Source organism: Sturnus vulgaris, chromosome 2 (assembly GCF_052056855.1).
Source record: "Sturnus vulgaris isolate bStuVul1 chromosome 2, bStuVul1.hap1, whole genome shotgun sequence".
NCBI lineage: Eukaryota > Metazoa > Chordata > Aves > Passeriformes > Sturnidae > Sturnus > Sturnus vulgaris.
Window position 1 is genome coordinate 91,874,240 of NC_142244.1, and position 21,267 is coordinate 91,895,506.

The following is a 21,267-nucleotide window of genomic DNA, read 5'->3' on the forward strand; positions in this document are numbered from 1 at the left end:
GGAGAGGAACTGCTGGAGAGATTGGGTACTGGGGGCAAAGGGACATTAAACACACTCTGTCAGCTGCAGACTGCAGACTGTGCAGTAGCACTCCCACTGAGAGCTAATGGATGATGAAGAGACACAGCCAAAATGTCTCTGCAATGCTCATGAACCCCGGCTGTGCTCAGGGAGAGATTTCTTCCTGGAAATCCAAAGTTCTGAACCCTCCTCCCTAGGAGCAGAGCAAGAAGGAAGAGAAGAGGAGGAAACTGCTTTGAATGAAAACCACATGCACAGTGTGTGCGAGGGGGAGATGACCAAGGGCGGTGTGTTTTATACTTTATGGAAGTGGCCCCTGGGAAACTTCTCTTTGGATGGTTTATGAATGTAATATTTGTTCCGCCATGTGCTCAGCCATTTTATCTCTAAATCTCTGTGCTGCAAAATATAGCCCTGAACAGAGTGGTGTGCTCTTGCAAGGCTTCACTGACTCAATGGGATTCTCACCAGTGCACAGGCTGCATTCACCCTAATATAAAACTCCAAAGGAGTTAGTGACTTGTGCATGCAAGACTTTGCATGCTGCGTATTAAATCAATCTGTAGGTGGTGTTAAACTTAGAGTGTGGTCTGTCATTTGGAATGCCAGTGCACTAAAAAGAGATTGTCAGGAAGATTTTGTCTAGGAATATAAATGCCATGTGTTAAGTGAAGTTTTTATTTGAAAACTAGGGGGAAAAAATTATTTGGTTATTGTGCTGGTTTTGTTTGCCTGTGCTATTTCAAAAATGTGGCATTTCATTTACTGCACTCCAGCAAGTTTGGAGCAATTTGGTAGGTATCCTGGAAGCTTTCTTATCACAGTAGACCACTGCACATTCAGAAAATCTGTCTATCATTTGAGTGTTACTATAGCAACAACCTAGTTCCAGCTGGAAAATACTGGTCCACTTCTGCTTGCATACTCTGCTCTACAGGCTAGTTTTCTCCTATGGAGCAGCAGCAAAGTATCTTTTAGCATTTGAGGCATAAAATAACACTTGGGAAAGGAAACTCCATGTAAAGGACACTGCCCTACCATCCTGGCATGCACTAGTAGGCAATTTATCTACTTCCAGATGAATAAAGAAGTGTATTTCTAAAACAGATTCCTGATAATAATTTCAAATTTTGTTGCTGAACTCATATGCATTAAGAAAAGCAGTTTCACAGTTTTTAACCAATTAAACACTTTTATTAGTATTGCTATAAATCAAGACACTCTTTTCTTGGTAGTTATCATCAGTTCTTCTCCAACTATTGGAAGGGGTGTACACTAACCCACTAGATATAGTGATTACAAATGATCTCCAGATGGTGCCATGGCTGGTCAAACTGATGGTGAATTTAAATTCAAATGTTTTTCTTCCCAGTTGCAAGCAAGGAATTGTTTCAAAATGTGTCTGAGGTTTCCCAGGAGGGAAGAGGTGGGATTCCCTGTTTGGACTCAGGAAGGAGGTCTCCTGTACTGTTCCCAAAGTCAGGTCACCATTGGTGTTGGTGACACAGAATGCTTCAGCAGCATGGGATGTTTCTTTAGGAAAATATGTTTTGCATGCCTCAGCTGTCATAACTGTCCAGGCATGAGGACAGTGTGCTGCTAACATGCCTGTTTTCCAGCACAAAGTAGAGGGGTTTAACTTAGTCCATCATTCTTTCCCAGCAACAAAATTTCTGCAGGCAAATGGCTCCCTGATGGACACACCACAGCTTGTAACTTCTGTCAATACTGGCCCCAGGACAGCCCACCGTGTTCTTAGTGCTGTTGTTGAGGTTCAAAAGGATAATAATGAGACCTTTGTTCACCTTTTTATTTCCCTGCCTTCCAATAAAACAGTTTCTAATTCCTTTCCTGCAGATCAAGCTCACAGGAAGCAGCACGGTTTGTGTCCACCTTTCTGAGGAGAAGGAAAAAATAAAGTATTTGAAAGGCAACAGGTTGCTGTAAACACAGTTATCAGCCCATTAATGCATGATCTGGACTTTAATGTGCAACTACATCAATGCAAAAAGCAACAAGGAGGAAAAAATCTCATGAGTCAATCAAATTAGATGCCAAGGTGTTTGCAGGGCTTGGAGCTTCTTAGCCCATTTTGTTCTGATGTCCTCAAAGGATGGTTTTAGTAGGATTCACCCTGAGTGAATTCCAATAGGATTTACTCTAAGTGTTCTTTCAATACCTTTGGCTTCCTTCCCCAAATTCTCTGGCATACTTATCTGTATGAGTGGGAAGAATGTAGTGAAATGTCTTTATTTTTGAAAATAAGGTAGGTAGAATCTTTTTGAGGACCATCCCTGAATATCTCGTAGATCATTGGTATTATGCACACCCAGGCAGAGAAATGATGCTCAACTCTTCTGTTACATATTAATCTTGTACCCTGAACCCAACAGAGTCACCACTTTTCTGTGACATCTATGTCTCTTCCAACTTCTTAAAAGTTTTAATCCTTTTTAATCCCAGCAGTGAACAGCACAATTGCAATTTTAACAGTGAAGTTTTTATTCTGCCTCCCTTGGTTCAGGCTGGTAGTGTGTTAAGGCTCTAACTATTGAATTGCCTCATAATGATAATGATACAGAGATAGTTGCCTAACAAATTTCATCTTCAAATGATGCACTAAGGAATAGAAGGAGTATTAATGCAATTGGTTTTGCAGCATCCATTAGAATGGAGGAGGTTTCACTTCTCCTTCCTTCGTGCCTTAATCCTCTTTGGAGATATCTCTCCTGCACACAGCCCAATGCAACTTCATTGGAGCGGGAGCATTGTGGCAGCAGCCAAAACTAGAGGCTACAATAGGATGACCTTGCATGGAAGAGTTTGCCCAGAGAGACTGAAACTGGTCAAAATATCTGGAGCAGAAAATGTGTGTGTAGAATCCTGGTCTCTTCACTTAAAGCTCCTAATATTTAGGATTGAAAAAACCTGAAGTCTCAATGTTTTTCTCAGAACATCATTCTGTGTTCAGCTCAGGTGGTGCATCTATTTTATGCTTGGAATCCTTGAACTGTTATAGACTATAACATCTTTTATCTCTCCTAGTTCCCTCATGCCCTTCACCCATAGCAAAATTATTAGTGTCATTTATGAAGTTAATACAACGTATAACAGGCTTAACTTCTTAGTAATTTTTCCTCTTTCCTATGTTGTTTTTCCACCTATGCATGTGGTCTTCACAGATGGGTAAGCTTCCTTGATAGGGAAGGCTGGGAAATGCACCTTCTAGTAATGGCACAAGATAGTATTTAATTTGGTTTTTAATGTGATTTTCAAGGCAACATGGCCAAGAACTTGTCTTTCTGGTTGAAAGAAACTGCCATTCTTTAACACCTGTTAGGAGCTTTTCTAAATTAATCTAAGCAATCACATTGTTATGAACATCTCCTATTGAAGGCTTGTTGTCCCACCGTGGGTATGGGGTTTATTCTTCCAACATGCTGTTTTGCCATCCACCCATCCCTTTCTGGGCCTGGCTGGATTGAGAATCCAACCTGTCTCTTCCATGTTAAATTGCAAAACTCTAACCATAGCCCAAGGGAACAGTGTCGAACAACATGATTTTTTAATGAGCACACTCAGTGTGGGTTGCTCTTGTTTAACATAAAAGAAAAACATAATCCCTGCTCTAAGCCATTTACAGTCTAAGGACTGGATTGTGGCTCTAACCAACATCCAGCAGTGGGGGGAAGGTGCAGAGGGAGCTACTCCTGAAGGCATTTTTACCAAGTCTGTGGGAGCTCGAAGAGTAGCAATTGCTGCTGCTCTCATGTATAAACATGGGGAACATGACTGACACAAACTGGTAGCTCAGCTCTCACTCAGGGGGAGGCATGAAGCTTTTCTCTGTATCTGAATGCCAGCAATGATACAGAGAGAAGGGTCCTTGTCTCCACCCCATTTTTTCACTTGTGCAGAATTACAGCAGAAGTACATACAGGGATGTTGTAGGAGGTTGCAGCAGAGCAGACGCATTGTTCTCCACAGATTTTTTGCCACAAACACTGATAATGCTACCAAAGCAATTTTCTTTCTGAGCAAACAGGTTGCAGTTGTCTAAACAGGAAAGGCAAATAGACTTGTGTTCAGTCAAAAAACCGAAAGTAGGCCAAGAAAGGTATTTTTGAGCCATGTCTGGTTACACAGATTGAACAGAGATGGGATCAAGAACCAAGTCATATGTTTGCTCAGCACATGACTCAGAGATGGCTTCCTCTTCATCATCTGCTTTGGAGATAGTAACTCACTAAGGACCTTGATCTGAAACCTTTTACAGAAATGGACTTCTTGAATCAGTACTGTTTCAATCCTTCAGAGGAAAAAGAACGTGCCCAGCCAAGGAAGGAAAGCTCTTATTGCTACTCACAAAGAGCATCTGCTCCTAAACAACCAGCCGTCTCTTAACAATTATTTTCTGCAGGATGTAAAACCAGGAAAAAATTGTTTGAGTCCTCAGACTGGCAAACAAAACCTTCCAGGTAAGAACCGATACTATAGATTCAGAGATTTTATTTTCTTCTTGACATCAGGGAGGCATTTTGACAAGAGAGAGGCAGTCAGGTGTAGGGCATTAAGAAATTAGTTGGGGAAGGCATCTCAAAACATGGAAATCTGCCAGGTATCAAATGAAGAGCTATCTAGGGAATGAGAACAGAAAGAAAGAGAGAATAGGAAAAAGAGGAATCTGGATGATCCAGGACACTTCCTGCACTTCTACATCAGTATACAGTGAAGACAAAATGGTGGAAAGAAAATTCATGGAGACAATAGCATATGAAATGAAGCTGCCTAAAAAATGGAACATTTTTAGACCAAAGGAAGAAACCAGTGGAACAGATGTCAACTAATGTCAGGTTAACAAACTTGACCTTTTGAAAGCATGTATGACTTCAGAGCCCTATTCTAGCAACAGAAATGTGCACTTTTCCTTAAAAAATGCAATATCCTGCTATGCTGGTTAGCAACCCATTACCCCTGCACATCAGAGAGCCAGACACAAAACCTGAGCAGTGGTAACTCAGAAGTCTATAAAAGATATTAGGAATTAATTGTTTAGCTAAGTCTGATATAAAGAGGTACAGTATCTCAGTATGAACAAAATTGCCAGTAGTCCTCCTTTTGTACATAGAATCTATACTAATATTAAGAACTCTTTAGCCTGACATAATTAATTCAATTCAGCCTGACATACTGGTAAGAATTATACCAGCATTACTATCTAAAACCAGAAAATAAGTAATTTAACTAATTTAAGCCAATGAAAAACCTGTGTTCAAATTAAGTTTAATCAGGACTGACAGAGAGCTCAATTTCCCTAATTTTCCAGGGTACCCATACTTTGGGTAGGGAAAATTTTCCAGTGTTCCCTGCTTTGGGAAGAGAATCAAAGAATCTGCAATGGCACCAAAACTGACCTCATATGGCAGTACTGAAAATCATCCACAGAAGTCCCCAGCCTGGGATGAACTTGCAAAAAGCCAGCAAAATCTAGCAGATGCCTAAATACGAATGTCAGCTCACGTTTGGACAAAAGACTAGTGTGCAGGATATCTTGTCCCTACCCAAAGGCAGAGCCTTCTCTTTATGACCTCTGGTCAGATATGGCCAGCAGTCATATTACAGAATCATAGGGTGGTTTGTGTTGGAAGGGCCCTTAAATATATTCTAGGTCCTATGGGCAGGGAAACCTTCCACTACACCAAGGTGCTCAAAGCCCCATCCAAACTGGCCTTGTACACTTCCAGAAATGCAGCATTTTCAGCGTGTACCTAATGTGCAGGAACAGCAGCAGGTCCAGGCTCATTTCAAAACACCTTTGAGAAAGGCAAGGCCCTCTCTTCTGGTACAGTGACTAAAGCCTACATATGAGATAAGAGGAAGTTGCTTCCATCACCCCATCAATCCCCAAAATGTACAAACTCACACATTTGTCTCCATAAGTGCTGCACAAAATAGACAGAAGATGAGTTTGAAAGGGATGCTATTCCACTGCCCTTTTGGAGAGACTGTAACCAGCCACAGGCACATAAGCAGAATAGGGCAAGGGGTGCCTGATCTAGCCATGTGCTAGGGCAGAATTTAATTTTCAGATGGGTTTTTTCAGTATTAAATGCAACCACCCTGAAGCCTGCGTGGACATTACAAGAATGTAACCTTTTGATGACAAGCATATGCACCACGGATAACCTTATCAGACCTCAGCACAGGCACACACAGGTTGAAAAACATTTGGCAGGACAACAGAGATTTTTCTTGCAGCCTTGCCAAACTTATCTGAGCCAATTCAATGAAACACAACAATGTATTGTTAAGTAATGAGTTTCCTAAAAAGGGCCAAAGTCTGTGTTATGCCTCATAGGAACAATTGTGTGAGTGGGCCTTTTGTGCACAAGGCTCTACAAGTTAATATGATTTGAAACCAACATCACTTTCATTTGACTGTACTTTCTTTCCAAAAGAAAGCTGGTTATGATTTTGCAACAGTAAATGGGGAACTGTGCAGATTTTTAAGCTTGATTATTTTTAATTACTGGTGCAGACATAGAGACACATGAAATATCTGATGAGAGGTGGGAACCACACTTCCAAAAACCTGGTTCCAGCTCCCTGTTATTGAAGGCAGTCACATTTCACACAATTTAAAAAGTATTTTTGTCCAAACACAATTATGCCTATTTAAGAATTATGGTGGCACTATTCTGTATGAAAACAATTTAAAAAAAAGAAAAAAACAATTAAAAAAACCCTAAATCTTTGACCTACTTAAATAAATGAAGCTCAGTCTAACCTTCTCCCTGCTGGAGTACTGAGGTTCTCCTTGTCGGTCTGGCAGGGGTACCATCAGTGACTCTGCACACTGGGCCATGTACAGGTGGCATGTAGGGAGAATTCTGTTATTTGCTTTCGTGCATTGTCCTGCCAAGACAGCAAAATGTTTTCAACACCTCAGAGTTGTCACTGGACCCTTCTGCATGACAAAGTTTAAGAGTCATTTGTCCATACTATCTCATCTGGAATTCTGCTATGGGACTTTGCTGTAGTTTAAACAGTGGCTGAAAGTTTTGTTCTTGTTTCTGCCCTGCCTTTGTTCATCATGGAGTTGACCTCAGAGACATCTCCTGCTGCCAGCTTTCCAGCCATTTTCAGCTGTTCTCTTCCCCAAGGACCAGCACACTTTCCCTGATCGTTTTGTTGCAGTGAGCTCAAGGCATAGTTATCACATAAATGAATTAGTAATTTCAAAACTCAGACATACAATAGAAGCTACTATGTGAGGTTTAAATACAAACCATAGGCCAGAAGAAATATGCCATTTTGCATAATATGCCATTTTACACTGTCAAGGAAACTGGTCCCATCATTCATTATTTTATTTAGAAGTGGTTGCCATATTATCTTTTGTCTCCAAATCTAGCAGTTTTTTTCCTTGCAGGAATACAGTCATAGGAAAACAAAGAATGTAGGAGAATGGGTAGAGGTGATAAACACAAGTGGTTGCAATCAGTGTTGTGATGCAAACATAGATCAGGGATGTGCAAGAAGTTAGAGCCCACTAATGCTTCTGAACAGTCAAGCTCTCAGGTCAGGTAAGCAGTTCATAGAATCACAGAATCACAGCATGGGTCAGGTTGGAAGGGACCATGGTGGATCATATGGTTCAGCCTCCCTGCACAAGCAGGGTCATCCCAGAGCACATTGCACAGAATTGCATCCAGATGGTTCTTGAGTATCTCCAGTGAGGGAGACTCTCTTGTCTTTCTGGGTAGTCTCTCTCTTCCAGTGCACAGTTACCTGCACACCAAAGTTCTTCTTCATGATCAGGTGGGACTTCCTGTGCATCAGTTTCTACCTGTTGCCTCTTGTCCTATTGCTTGGCATCACCAAGAAGAGCTTGGCTGCATCCTCTGACATCTTCCCTTCAGATAGTCATGTATGTTGATGAGGTCCCCTCTAAGTCGCCTCTTCTTGAGTCTGAACGGGCCCAGTTGCTCAGAGAGATGCTCCAGTCCTCTCATCATCTTCGTCACCTACCACTGGACCTGCTCCAGATGCTCCACGTCTGTCTTGCAGTGAAGACCCCAGACCTGGACACAGCACTCCAGATGTGCCTCACAGAGCAGAGTAGAAGGACAGAATCACCTCCCTCGACCTGCTGATAGATAGTTGTCTTTATCCAGGTAGTTGTTTCATCACAGGGGGCAATCAGGTTGGTCAAGCATGATTTGCCTTTAATGAATCCATGTCTTGTCACCTCCTTGTGGACAGAAATGACCTCCAGAACGAGGCTTTCATCACCTTTTTAGGGATTGAGGTAGGACTGACTGCCTAGTAGTTCCCTGCATCCTCCTCCTTTCTCTTTTCAAAGACTGGGGTGATGTTTGATTTCTTCCAGTCCTCAGGCAACTTTCCATGCCGTGATCTCTCAAAGATGATTGTGAGCTGCCTCATTATGGTCTGCCAGCTCTCCCAGCACTTATGGATCATCCCAGCAGGGTTCATCAGCTTGTGGATTTCGAGTTTGCCTATGTGTTCTCTAACACAATCCTCCATGACCAGAGGAAGGTCTTTCTCTCAGTAGTCCATCTTGTCTTTTGAGTCTTTTCCAAGAGAGAATGGAGCCTCAGAAATTGTTTAGTCCATCATTGTTGAGGCTTATGGACATGGCAGTGGTAGTTCATGGGCAATGACATCAATCAGCATCTACAAAGACTCAGTGAAGACTCTCAATACTCATCTGAAGAGAAGGAAACTAGAGACAATCCTTACTTTTGCAGTGCCTGAAACTCACTCAAGTATGGCCTAGAAAGTTGCGGGTCAAGACACGGTCATCAATGACGCCTCACATTGTGCCGAAGTTTTCTGTTAAAAATGTTGCTTGCTCATTTCATGGTAAAGCATACAAACAAAATGGGAACAGAGAGCATATAATAGTATATTCACAGTTAATGGAAACTTTCACCATGTCAATTGCACTACCTTCAACACAGTTGAGATGGTTCAGTGTAAAATCTGGTTCATAATGCTGTGGGATTCTGAAACACATTTAATGGCTGCAATCCTAGCCTCTTCTCTGCCTAAACCTGCCCCAAAACTTTTCATTTCTAGTTAAATAATACAGGAATTGTTTTATACGCAGCTGGGGGCTCAAAATCAGTATTTTCTACCATGAGCAAATTCCCTAAATCAGAAGATTATACTAATAAGGAGGTAATTGCCAGGCACTTGGCCATTATGACTCTAAGACGCCTCACCTTTCACGTCACACGGAAAATATTGTGACACAGTTTTCTAGTGCTACCACTTTTCTTTCACCTGGAAATACTGAGAACTCCATTTCATATTTTCAGTAGGTGGGAGTCTGCAAGCCACAGGAGCTGTGACAAGGTAAAGCCCCTAGATGAAAGTGCTGGTACTCTTATTGTTTAAAAAAAAATCTAAACCAAACCTAGATTGATCCAGCTGTAATCCAGTGCCACATCCTGGCTACCTAGTCCATCTATAGAAACAAGGAATTATGATTTGTCCAGGAGGTATGTGACCAAATATCAAGAACCTTTCTGCCAGTTAATTCTTTAAAGATTAGATACCTGGTAGCCCTGGACAGTAGGGCATGTGAATCACTCTCTTTTTGCCTTGATCTTAAGCAACACTCTGTTCCTAATTCTAATGGCAAAATTAGAAATTATTTTTATTCAAATGAAATGCTTTTTCAACCAGCAAAAAAATAATTTTATGAATGCTACTCTTTTTATTATAGGCATACAACAACTGCTTTTCACATAAAATAATTCTTAGACATTTATATTTGAAAAACAGTATTGTAAATAATGAGCTTGAATACCTCAGGGACTGAGGATATAAAACCATAGCATCTAAAATTAAGTAATTTTTAAAGCTAAGCATGGTCACAACATCTTTCAGTAGGTGTGAGGATATCCTAAAATAAAAATAACGTTTTTTTCACCTCTCTACTTTTGCAGTGTGACTGATTATATTTAAAACAAAAATTTGAAGAATTTTTTTTTTCTGTGCTGTGGTTATGAATAGCAAGTTTCATCCTTGAAAGTTGTAAAATGTCTGAGACATAAATCTTGCAAAAGAAATGTTTAGAGTAAGCACAATAATTCAGACTTAATTGCATGGTCATAAATAGGATTCTTTAATGTATAATAGGGTCCAAATTTTCATAACTCTCACAATAAATCTTGTTTCTGTCTGGGGAAAATGGCATGGTCATGCTCAAATGTGCTCATTTAGATTTATAATTTCTTTTAGCCTGGTTCATAGACTATTGCCTCAATATCATTAGTGAGTTTTGTAGGCAATATAAATCTTGGATGGAGTTTTTGCAGAAGGCTAATAATTTGTCCTAAAAACTCGTGGTTATATTGAATCATTTTCTCACATCATTAAATTAATTTTGTTTTCTCTCAAAGTCTATAAAATTCTTTCTCACAACATTCTAGACATTTCAACCCTGCATGGAAAAGAGGCATACAGAGGGATTTCACATTAAGTGACAGTAACATCACAACCAAAACAGGAATAACTAAACAAAACAAATCAGAGGCTCCAGTCCCATATTTAGTATGTATCATCAGTAAAAATCAGATGTACTGATCAGTGAAGCAATTTGCAGGCAGGCATTAGGAGTGAGAAAGCCTGGGATTTCCTGCCAGCTGCATCACAGAGTTCCTGTCAGATGCTGGCCTCATCATTCAGCTCTTGCAATGCTGCCAAGCCCCAATATGCAAATTAATTAACCAAATCTTCATTTCACCTGCCACTGAGATTAAAAAAATATTTCTGAAAGTACCTCTTGTTTCTTAGCTTTTTAGGCTCGTGGGGGTCCTCTTTTTCAGGTTCTCACCACTGCCTTCCAGAACTGCACACATACCCCATTTTATTCCTGAACAAAATTTATATTCTCATGCAATCTCTTGGCTCCAGGAGCTGGAGTGTTCACAAGATATGTATCATGAGGTCTGCAGTGGAACCAAGAATTGGTAATACTGTCCTTGGTGGGTTCTGTATGCAATGAGAATTCTCTGCCACTGATTGCATCTCCTTCACATGGACTTCATTCACATTTGCAGGTCTCTGAGCTGCTCAGGAGAAAGGTGCAATATCTGTGCTGTGCACAAAATGTAGCAACATCTAGCTTTGAATTCTGTTCAACTGTTGGCCAGACAGCTGATGAGACTTATCCAATTTCTAGAGCCCTTCATCTGCTCTATGAAATGGAAAATAGCTGTATTTATGTAAATAATAAATGAAATGCCAGGAGGTGGCACTTGAAAATATTTACTACATTTCCTGTGTTTTATTTGGGCCAATAAAAACATGTCACTGTGTACTGCAAATGGTCTCCTCTATGCAGCTCTTCACATCAGCTTGTAACAAGAGGGAGTTCAGTTCCTGTGCTGTTACATTGGTGCTTGTCAGTGTAAGCCCATCTCACTTGCTGCGGTGCAAAAGAAGACTCACATTTAGCCCTGCATCTGTCTCCTGCGTGTGACTGCTTCTGAACTCCAACACACAAGGGGCAGTCCCTTAACCTTCACACAGAACAAGCACCCAGCTTTGGGAATAGTGGCTTCCAGTGAAGACACATCTTTTATAACACTGACTTTCTGGAATTGTATTCTTGCAAGATTTAACTGCATACAAAACAACTGCTAATAAGGTCATCTTTGATCTTTGCACAGACTTCCATGCTTATTTGATTTTACTGCACTTTGAAGTAATTGTAGGCTACGCAATGGAAATATAGAAGGAAATCTCCCTAGAGAAACATGGGGAAATCACTGCAGTAGGAGAACCATGGAAAACTGAGCTACGAGGGACCATGAGAAGTTATACACTGAAAGCATTTAATTTAGCATGGATTTTGGAAGATTACTACAGTATAACAATGTCAAATCAATTTGAAATTTTTCTTTGCAGCACTATTGTGTTAAAATGGAAGAATACTTGTTCCTGAATGCCTGGTGAAATGAAGTAGACCATTTCCTATTCCAAAATAATTTTCAGCACCTGGACTCAGCCTTTCTCCCTCCTCAAGGCATTCCATGGCAGTGCAGCTTCAAAAAGATATTGCACTTTCAGTTAGTGATCTCTTCTCAGAAATGCTAGAGAGAGTAGAATCTGATATGGCATACCACAAAATTTTATGTGGTGGTTTTGTAATGAGAGAAACAATAATTTTTGAAGTAGAAGGGGAAAATGGTCCTCTGGTGTGCTTTTTTTGCAGCAGCCAGGAAAAACTAGCAATATGGTAGAAAGTAATTTTATGTTTTGACCTCTCAAATTCCTTCCAAAATGCTTTTTCATGTGCTACAAGAACTGAGCTGTCACTCCTATACCAATTACTTGAATTCTCTAATCTCTTTCCATTACTCTGCCAAATCTGAGTTTCTTAATCCCTTCCCTTATTGGAGGGGAAAATCTGTCCTGCACCCATAGAGATTGAAGTGATATTAAAAGGCTGAGGAGAGAACCCGTGCACTCGTTTGCCTTTCAGCAAGGAATAAATCGTAAAAGCGGGAAATTGCCTCTGAGTGTTAAGGAAAAGAAAGAAGATGTGACACAGGATTGAACCTGATTTTGTGTGCCCTGTTGTAGTCCATCAGTAATTCTGCTGAAGCAGCAGCCACGCAGGGTTCAGTGCCACCAAGAGCAGAGTTAGGCCACTTCAGCATGTCTTGTGTCTATCACAACAGGCACACACGAGGGCAATTTACATTTTATTGCATTGTAGATGTGCTACTCTTCCTATACCACTTAGAGTCAGCCAGTAAAGATCTTACAAGGCAGCAGGAAAACAAGAGCAGCAAGCAGTAACTTAGCCACTAAAGCATATATCCATAAGCGTCTAAGACGATGCAGAGGTTTTAAACCTTTTCTTGCTTTTCTGAAATGTTCTTTGAGCACTCAGGAATTTCCATGATGAACTATAGTACTCAGAACCTCCCATACTTTTGGGAGCACAGGAGAGTTTCCTAATTTAGCAAAAGAAACAACCAAAAAAAGTCCTTTAATTTGGAGAAAAATATCACTGCAAACCAAATTCTTTAACTAGGAGGAGTCCCTGTGTGTTCAGCAGGACTTCTGATTCACTGGCAAGGTTAAGACATTCACCTTCCCCCAGACCCCCCCTCCCCCTACACACACGTTTTTTTAGGAAAAGACACAGGTAAGCATGAAGTAACGTGTGTGAACCAGCAGAGGCTATTAAGTCCCGCCAATGGGAAAGCTGCTCATTACAGCCATAGTTGTATTGCAAACTGCTCAACAGTCTCAGAGCAGAACTGCCCCCCATCCCTCCCATCCCACCCTTCCTGAGGGTCTTGGGTTAAATGAGACACATTCCCTCTGGTTCACAGAAAGCAAGAACAACATGTTGGTTGTAATAACCACTGGCAAGTTGAAGGAAATAATGCCTGGATCTCCATAGTGGACAAAAGCCTCTCGGGGATAAAAAATGAGTTATTTCCTCTAGCAAGGGCTTCCAGCCCGCAGTACCTCAGCCACTTCAAACTGGCCTGTGCCAAAACAGGGCTTGTCTCTGTTAGCAGTGGTTTGGTTGTCAGACTTGCTCTCAAAGTCTCACTGCCAAGGGCTTCTGACCAACACAAAGTTGACTCTGAGGGCTGTATCCACCTGGCAGCTAGCTCTGCCAGGATGTCTTCCACTCTGAAGCTGCAAATGCAGATACCAGCTCCTCAGCTGAAAAATACAGATGCTAGCCCTGTTCCACTCCTTCTCTCATTTTCACGGAGTAGTCCTGTTTTCTGATACTGTAAGCACATGAGCCTGCTGCAGGACTGGAGATCTGGGCTAAGATATACACACTGGTCTGAGCACGACCCAGGAATTATGGTGAAGCTGTGAGGCACTCCAGGGCTTTTGGGGAAGCTGGATTTGATGCTTTAATATGCACAATAAGAACATCAGAGTTACGTTGGTACTTGCATTACAGCTCTACGTTATGTGATTTCTAACTTTTGTGATATTTAATTGGCAATTGTCCTACCTCAGTCATTTTATATAGTAACAGACAGACTTATTCCAATTGTAGAAAAGAGACATTTTGCCACATTTTTCAGCACAGGGAAAAGAGAATATAATCCCACAGCTTTCACTGAATGATGTGCCAAATCCTCATTCATAAAGGCAAATTAAAAGTTACTCATAGGTGAATGGTTGTAGGATAATGCCTACAGAAAGCACTTGTTGGTTTAATTTGCTCTTGTGTTGTCTTTAGTCTGTCCTGATATCACTACTGAAACTGCAGCCAGCCATCCTGTTTAAATCAAGTCCATGTATTTTTGTCTCCACAACTGTGAGAGGACAAATCACGAACATTGTGCTCTCAATAAAGCAGAATCTTCTCAGTGAGTAGTGTGTCAGTGGCAATACACCAAAATTTTGAAACCAAGAGTACAGCAGGTATATAGATTTTGACAGAAAATTAAATTATAGTAGACATTTCTATTTCCTTGCCCCCTCAATTACTTCTGTTAATGATATATTCAGATCAATAAAATGATGTTAACTAAAACAGAAAAAGAAATAGCATCAGCTATGTTTGGAACCTGTTCTTCAAATTGCTTTCCATAAATGAAGAAATTATTTTCCCAGCTTTTATGGGAATGAAATATTTCTTTTACAGATGAAAAAATAACTTGTATCCAAGGATGAAATCAAATGAATAGTGTGATGGGGTGCTGCTTTTTTTGGGGACATTTTGCTCCACCTATACGCATGTAAATACTGCTATGACAGGCATTCTTGCTTTAACCACATTTTCCTTGTCAGCAACCCTCCCTTTTCCTCCATATCTATCAGTCACTTGTGACATGTCTTTACTCTTTATTGCCTGACAATACCAGGCCTTTGATAACTACCAATTTTCATGTTCATAATAATTACATCACTGTTGCCATCCACTGCTTGGTTGCTTTCAGGTTGTGTTTCTGAGCTTGTCATAAAAACAAAAAGCTCATCAGTCTGAGAAGTCATCAAACAACACCTAGAACAACACACATTTATATTGGGAGAATGGCAAAGAGGCATCTCACTGCACTACCACCACCACTGTGGAGGCTAATGTCAATGCAAGGCAAACAATATTCATCTAAACTCTCATTTGAGTTTCTCTCAGATTTACTACTCAGATTTCTCCTGCAGAAGTACATCTCAGATCCCTAAATGACAAGTAGTACTGACTCTCTGAGTGATCCTTTCAGTGCAGGTTTGGGAGCTCTGTGAACAATAGCAGTTCCAGGCGTGGATTTCAGAAATCGTGGGGTTGAAAATATTTTAATTCAGAGTCTTATTCAGAGCTCAGTCTTATTAATGAACATGTGTTTCCATTTCTAGAAGATTTTTTCAACATGTCTGGCCATGTGTGTTATTTGCTTAGTAATCTTCAAGTGTGACTCTCAGGTGTGAATTTACTTATGTGACTTGCCAGTGGCAGGGGGTGAGATGGCGCAAAAGGAGATGAAGAGTTCAGGGGGTTGTTTCAAGGCAGGAAATGTGGCCATGGGGTCACAAGGCAGTGCTGTCCTTCCCTTCAGGCCAGGCTGGAGCTGAGTTTATTGCTGCTGAAAAGAAAGGTATACACACTGCTGTGATCCAAACTCAGAAATGGAAGTGGTTTCTCCAAGAACTATTTTAATTCTGGAGAGCATATTGTTTGTGAAGGTTCTCACTTGCATTGCAGTGCTTTTGTCTTATAACCACCATGCTTCCTCATGCTGTGCTGCTACACTGATGGGCATTCAGTGACAGGTTCTTCAGTTTGTGCAGAAATTTTGAAAATTTACTGGAAAAGCATCAGATAAAGTTCAAAAGAAGCAGATAATATTCAGCAGCACATCAATTCAGTAAAACAATGCTTTTATTCATTCTGGGCCATGGGAATTAGATGGCTGCTTATCTTCTGACACTTAGCAGTACAAAGCTAGTGCTTTCAGACCCAAGTTGCTCTGAAGTTACCACTTTTTATTATGTCATCACCAGTTTTCTTGACTGACTCAGTCTTCTGACCACTGATTTGAAGCAGCCTGATCTGACCTGACCTGCTTTACCTTTCTAAATGAATTTGTTATTTTTACAAATCTAAAACTTTGGTTTCCAATTCTTTGTTATCTCAGTGTGAAATTAGCTGTATGTCCTTCAATGCTTCCAAACAGAGTAAAATTCTCTCCACTATGATTCAGTGCTGAAATATTGCAAAGAGTGGATGATCCTTTCCAGACACTGTAAAAGCTTTGTCCCTGGCCCTTGCAAGAAAGGAATGCTAGACTATCTTCTCATCTGGTTCCTTTTCCCATCATGGTTACCAAAACTGCAGGGAGGAAAAAGTACGGAATGGAGGGGCAAGGCAGAGCTCTGCTTATCCTTGTTCTGCTCTGTTGCTCCAGAGGGAGGTTTTCTGAGAAAATCTGAGAAGATCAAAAAGAAATCAAGTCCTTAACATTCACAGTTTCAGCTATGTTGCCATAATAACCTATCTTTGTAACAGTATTAGAATGATGCAGGTCACTTCCCTTAGTGTCACACTGCATAGGATTCACCCACCCATCTACATCCACCTAATTTATGCAAATTACTTATCTATAAGCATGTGGTAAAAAAGTCCTCTGATGAAAGTGCTTCAGTGAGCTGGATTGTCAGTGGAGATATGTAAGAGTCTTTGAGGACCTCAGAGAAAGGCCCTACTCTGATGCATTCATTTATAACTGGTTCTCCTTGGCCAATTCCTTAGTTTCTCTCCTGCTGTATTATGTCAACCTCATCACCAGCCTCAGCCACCCTTTGCATTTTTCTCAGGTGTGCTCAGGCTCAGCTCTCTTTGGTGTGCCCTCAGTGACAGTGGCCATGTTCTTAAAATATTGCTCCTTGGAGTCTGTTTCTCCCATTTCTTCCTCAGTTTCCCTTTTACCCTGGTTTGTGCTGCCAAATTAACACCAGCTAAATCTTAGAGGCAGGATCAGTGGGCACTGTAGGGCACAGCTCCTGTGACAGGGAGTGGAATTTTCTGGGAGATTAACTTTAGCAGCTGGGTCCATTGAATGGGAATGGGACTGTGCAGCCTGGACATGGACCCATCCCTTTCCCCTCGCTGTGCTGAGAGGAACTGCAGCTATCCAGGACGGGAGGGCACACATCTCTGGAGCCAGTGCAGAGAATGGGAGTGCAACCCCTGCACTTGGCTGCTGCTCTGCAGTGGGCAGGGGTTTGTTCTGTATTAGTCTTATTTGTGACTGTACTTCTCTCCCAGCCTTGAATAGTGTCTTCTTGGGTCAGATCAATCACAGCAAATCATGCCATGTAAAGCTTGCAGTCTGGGCGTTGGACACTGTTAATTGAATTTTTTTATGAGCTCCAGAGAGAAAACAATCATTCTCTAAACTAAAACTAAATAAAAATAAAATTTCAAAATTAAAATTAATGTTATGTGTCCTACTAGGGATCTACTTTGAAAATCCGGTTGGTGTCTCTTACAGATGAAATAACTGCAGCTTTCAAACAGGATGAAATCAACTGAGCAGGTCTTTTCTCTGTCCTGCAATACCCAAGCCCACTTCACATCTCCAGTTTAAGGCAAGTTCTGTAGTGAAAAAAAAAAAAGTCAGACAAATGCCTGCACTGAGGTCAGTACAGTATTAGGTCTCCATCAGTGGTGTCAGTCTATACGAATTTTAGGATAAAACTTGTCCAAAGTCTACAGGTGAGAAAGAGTTATTCTATGTTTGGGTATTATGCTTATCTCCCGACAGGAAATGCCTTTGCATATCAATAATCATTTCTGCACAGGTCTGAAGTTTGGGGTTACAACCAAAAATTAAAACAAAAAAACATTAGAAGTCCCAGTCAATAACAAACCCTCAAAAGAAATTTTATTGCTACTGTATAGATTACATTAGTTTTACTTTACACAACTTTAACCAGCTGTTTGCAAAGCCCTGAGCACCAGCTAGAATAAAGTCTCAACATGTTAATTCCTCATCTTTGTTATAACATACAATTGAATTTATTTGGAAGTTATAGTTTTTGTATGCACTAGTTAGTGATAACTTTTTATTTTAAAAATAATTACAGTTTCTGAATTATATGTACTGACACCTGCTTAGTAGGGATTTTTTTTGACCAAAAAAAATATCCTCTGCTTGTATTCAAGAGTGTGTAATGAACAATGGATGTTACCAGAAGAAAATAGCAAACTATTATAAAACAAAGATGTAACAGTAATGCTGGAAAAACAGGATAAGCATTAGAAAACTGTTCTAGCAAACTGGACTCACTGTTGGTGCAAACTGGAGTAGTCCTTTGGGCTTTATAGAGTTGTGATTAATTACTTCAGCTGACAAACCCAACACATTAAATTTCCTTCTCATTCTCTCCTACCATCTATGTAAGATAGTAAAAGGAAGAAATAAATATGAAATAAAAGACATTGTCTTGATAGATGAAAATGAACTCTCTTGCTCAGCTTAGTCTAAACAAGATTTTGTCCCTGGAAGCCAAGGAGCCGGACAACAGAAAATTGGAGTATCTTGTTTTCCTAGTACCCTACACACCTAAAATTTTATAAGGGGAGAAAATGCTCTAAGAATACTGATTTTAAGTCTGTTAAAGCAACAGGAATAACCTTGTCCCTGGAGGGCAAGAATAAACTAAAATTGTTTTATTGGCAAAAGAGAAAAAATAGTAGCCAACAACACAGTAGATTTATCTATCTGACCTAGTACAGTTGTAGTAACCACATCTGCTTGGGACTGTAAGCTTCCCATCCTGAAGAAATTTCAGAGTAAAAGAAAAGAACCCAAACAAACTGGCAATCCTCGTCTGTGATACCCTGGTTTGACAGACATTTAACAGAACACTTCCCTTTTTATCAAAGGAACAGGCAGCTGTATTTGTAAAAGGTTAGATGTTCAAGCACATGCAGTTGAAGCACAAGTGGCAGCTTTGTCCCATGTTCCAGGTTGAATGCTGACAAATGGTGCACACACACTCAGAAATGAGGGGCAAAGGATGAAGTTCTGAACAAGTTCAAAGGGTCTTTCACTGTGAACATAGAACAATCTCAGTTTGGAGTAATTTTTTTTTTTTTTTTTGGTTGTGAGTCAGGTGGGTGTGGGTAGAAAAAGTTAAGTCATATAAGTTACCTATGTAAAAAACGCAAACAAAATATCTGATTGACTTGTTCACAAGTGTTTGACGACAGTGGGATCATACTCTTGATGGAACTCAAAGGAGATGGAACTCAAAGCCAGCTGATGGTGATTTCCTGGCCCCCACTAAAACCAAAGGATCCCAAACCCAGAGGATCACCCACTGATTGATTTTCCAACGAAACAGCCTGTGAATCATCAGAACAATGTCCACTGAGGGAACAGTAGCAGTAACAAAGAGCTGAAGGTTGTAGCTGCTCCAGCTAGGCCTGCACCAGCATTTCCCTCCCTGAGATAAAGATACACAACATCTGTGAATAATCTGGGCTTAAGATGTCATTGCTCATCATATCCTTTCCTGAGCAATGGATAAGAGGAAAACAGAAAAAGGTGAAGAGCAAGTCAAGAACCACAGAATGAAACTTTACATACAGATCTCTAGGAAGCAGACAGTGTTAAAAAAGAGACAAAAGGTTTGAATTTGTGAATCTGTTGGATTAAAGCCCAAATAGTGTATTCTGTCCTCCGTGGAGGAGATCTACTTTGTCTGGCTCTGCAAAACTTTGTGAGCCAGAATAGCCAAGACTGGTCTGGTCCTGGGTCTATAGCTCAGCCAAATGTTTGTTGATCTCACTGTTTAATTTCACTTGAAGTTCCTTTCCCAAGCCCCTTAATTAATTTAAAGGTATGTGAAATACTTCCAAAGTAATTCTGCAGGTTGGACAGATGTAAGATTAGAGTATTTTGGAGCATTTTCCAGGGCATTTAGAGAATGTCGAGCCGTATTGGAATCCCAGCAATCACAGTGTCACTGACAGACATGCAGTGTGCAATATTATCATGAACAGCCCTCAGGACATGACAACAAAGTTATTTTACCCTTGACAAGAAATTTTTTGTAAATTGTTTCTCCTCCTTTCCTAGGAGCAAACAGGAGTAGGATGAAAGAATGTAGTTGAGCATTAAATAATTAATTTCTATTACTTAAAAGAGGTGGATTTTGTTCCCCTTGCTTAAAATTTATCATTTTATTTTGAACAGTGTCTGCTTGATATCTGTGGTTTCAGAGAAGGCTGTTCAAGTTGGGAGAAACTGTTTTCCTGGTTGTACAATGTATCTTCATAAAGCCAGCAATGTAACTGCAATTTGAGAATCATTTTTCTTCCTCTTTTTGAAATATCTAGTTAGAAAGGAAATCACTCAGGCAGGAGTGCAACAAAAAAAATTAATTATAGCAGAAAACTTATAATGCAATGGTAAGAATTGTGCTTTCTCTGTTGGATATAGATATGATTGGGAAGAAGAATGGTCAGGAGGCCCACAGTGTTCTCTGGGATCAGAGGCAGTGCTCATCAAAGAAAGATCTCATCTGTACAGAGATTTCCCGTGTGCCTCATCACTGGCTTTTCTGTGAAGACCCCAAACCTCACTTTGTGAAATGATCTCATTATATTGGATACTGCTAATACTTGTAAGGGGGATTAGCAAAAAGGCTTAGCTGGATTGTAGCAAACCACACGGATTGGATCCATAAGGATGAGACAAAGACACTGTAAAAAACATAATATTCCCGAGTACTTTACTCTGTAATGCCAACAGAGGGTGACATCAATCCCTAGGTCTTAACAAGCTGTGTCTGTGATGGGAGAGGGAAAGGACAGGAAGGTAGGACAGTGAGGATGAACCTCCTGGATGTAGTATAGTGATCACTGAGGATGTGAGTAAACTTGAGCTCTGGTTTTAATTATTATGTCATGTTTAATATCAGATCAGTAAAATATTCCGTAGAAGAAAAAGAAATCATAATGTTTTTATAGCTACCCAAAAACTGAGCAGAGAAACTGGTAAAATGAGTAGCAGAAATATACTCTTACCAGAGAAAAATGCATTGATAGGATACAAAAAGAAAACTCAATAGTTGGATTTTCCTGTGTTTCTTCTATCTATTTATTGGTTTATATTCTAGAGTGCCTTTTTTCTCAAAGCTAAACTTCACTTCAGAATGAGATAATGTGCTTTTCACAGATCTGGACATTTGGGACTGCAGAGTTAAAAG

At 40.3% G+C, this 21,267-nt stretch overlaps 1 protein-coding gene across 2 annotated transcripts in view; it reads right to left on the reverse strand.

Annotated features, from left to right (window-relative positions):
• The window catches only part of ST6GAL2 (ST6 beta-galactoside alpha-2,6-sialyltransferase 2), a 175,588-nt gene that overhangs the window by 78,459 nt on the left and 75,862 nt on the right, over positions 1–21,267 (reverse strand). The gene's annotated exons all lie outside the window — the stretch shown is intronic.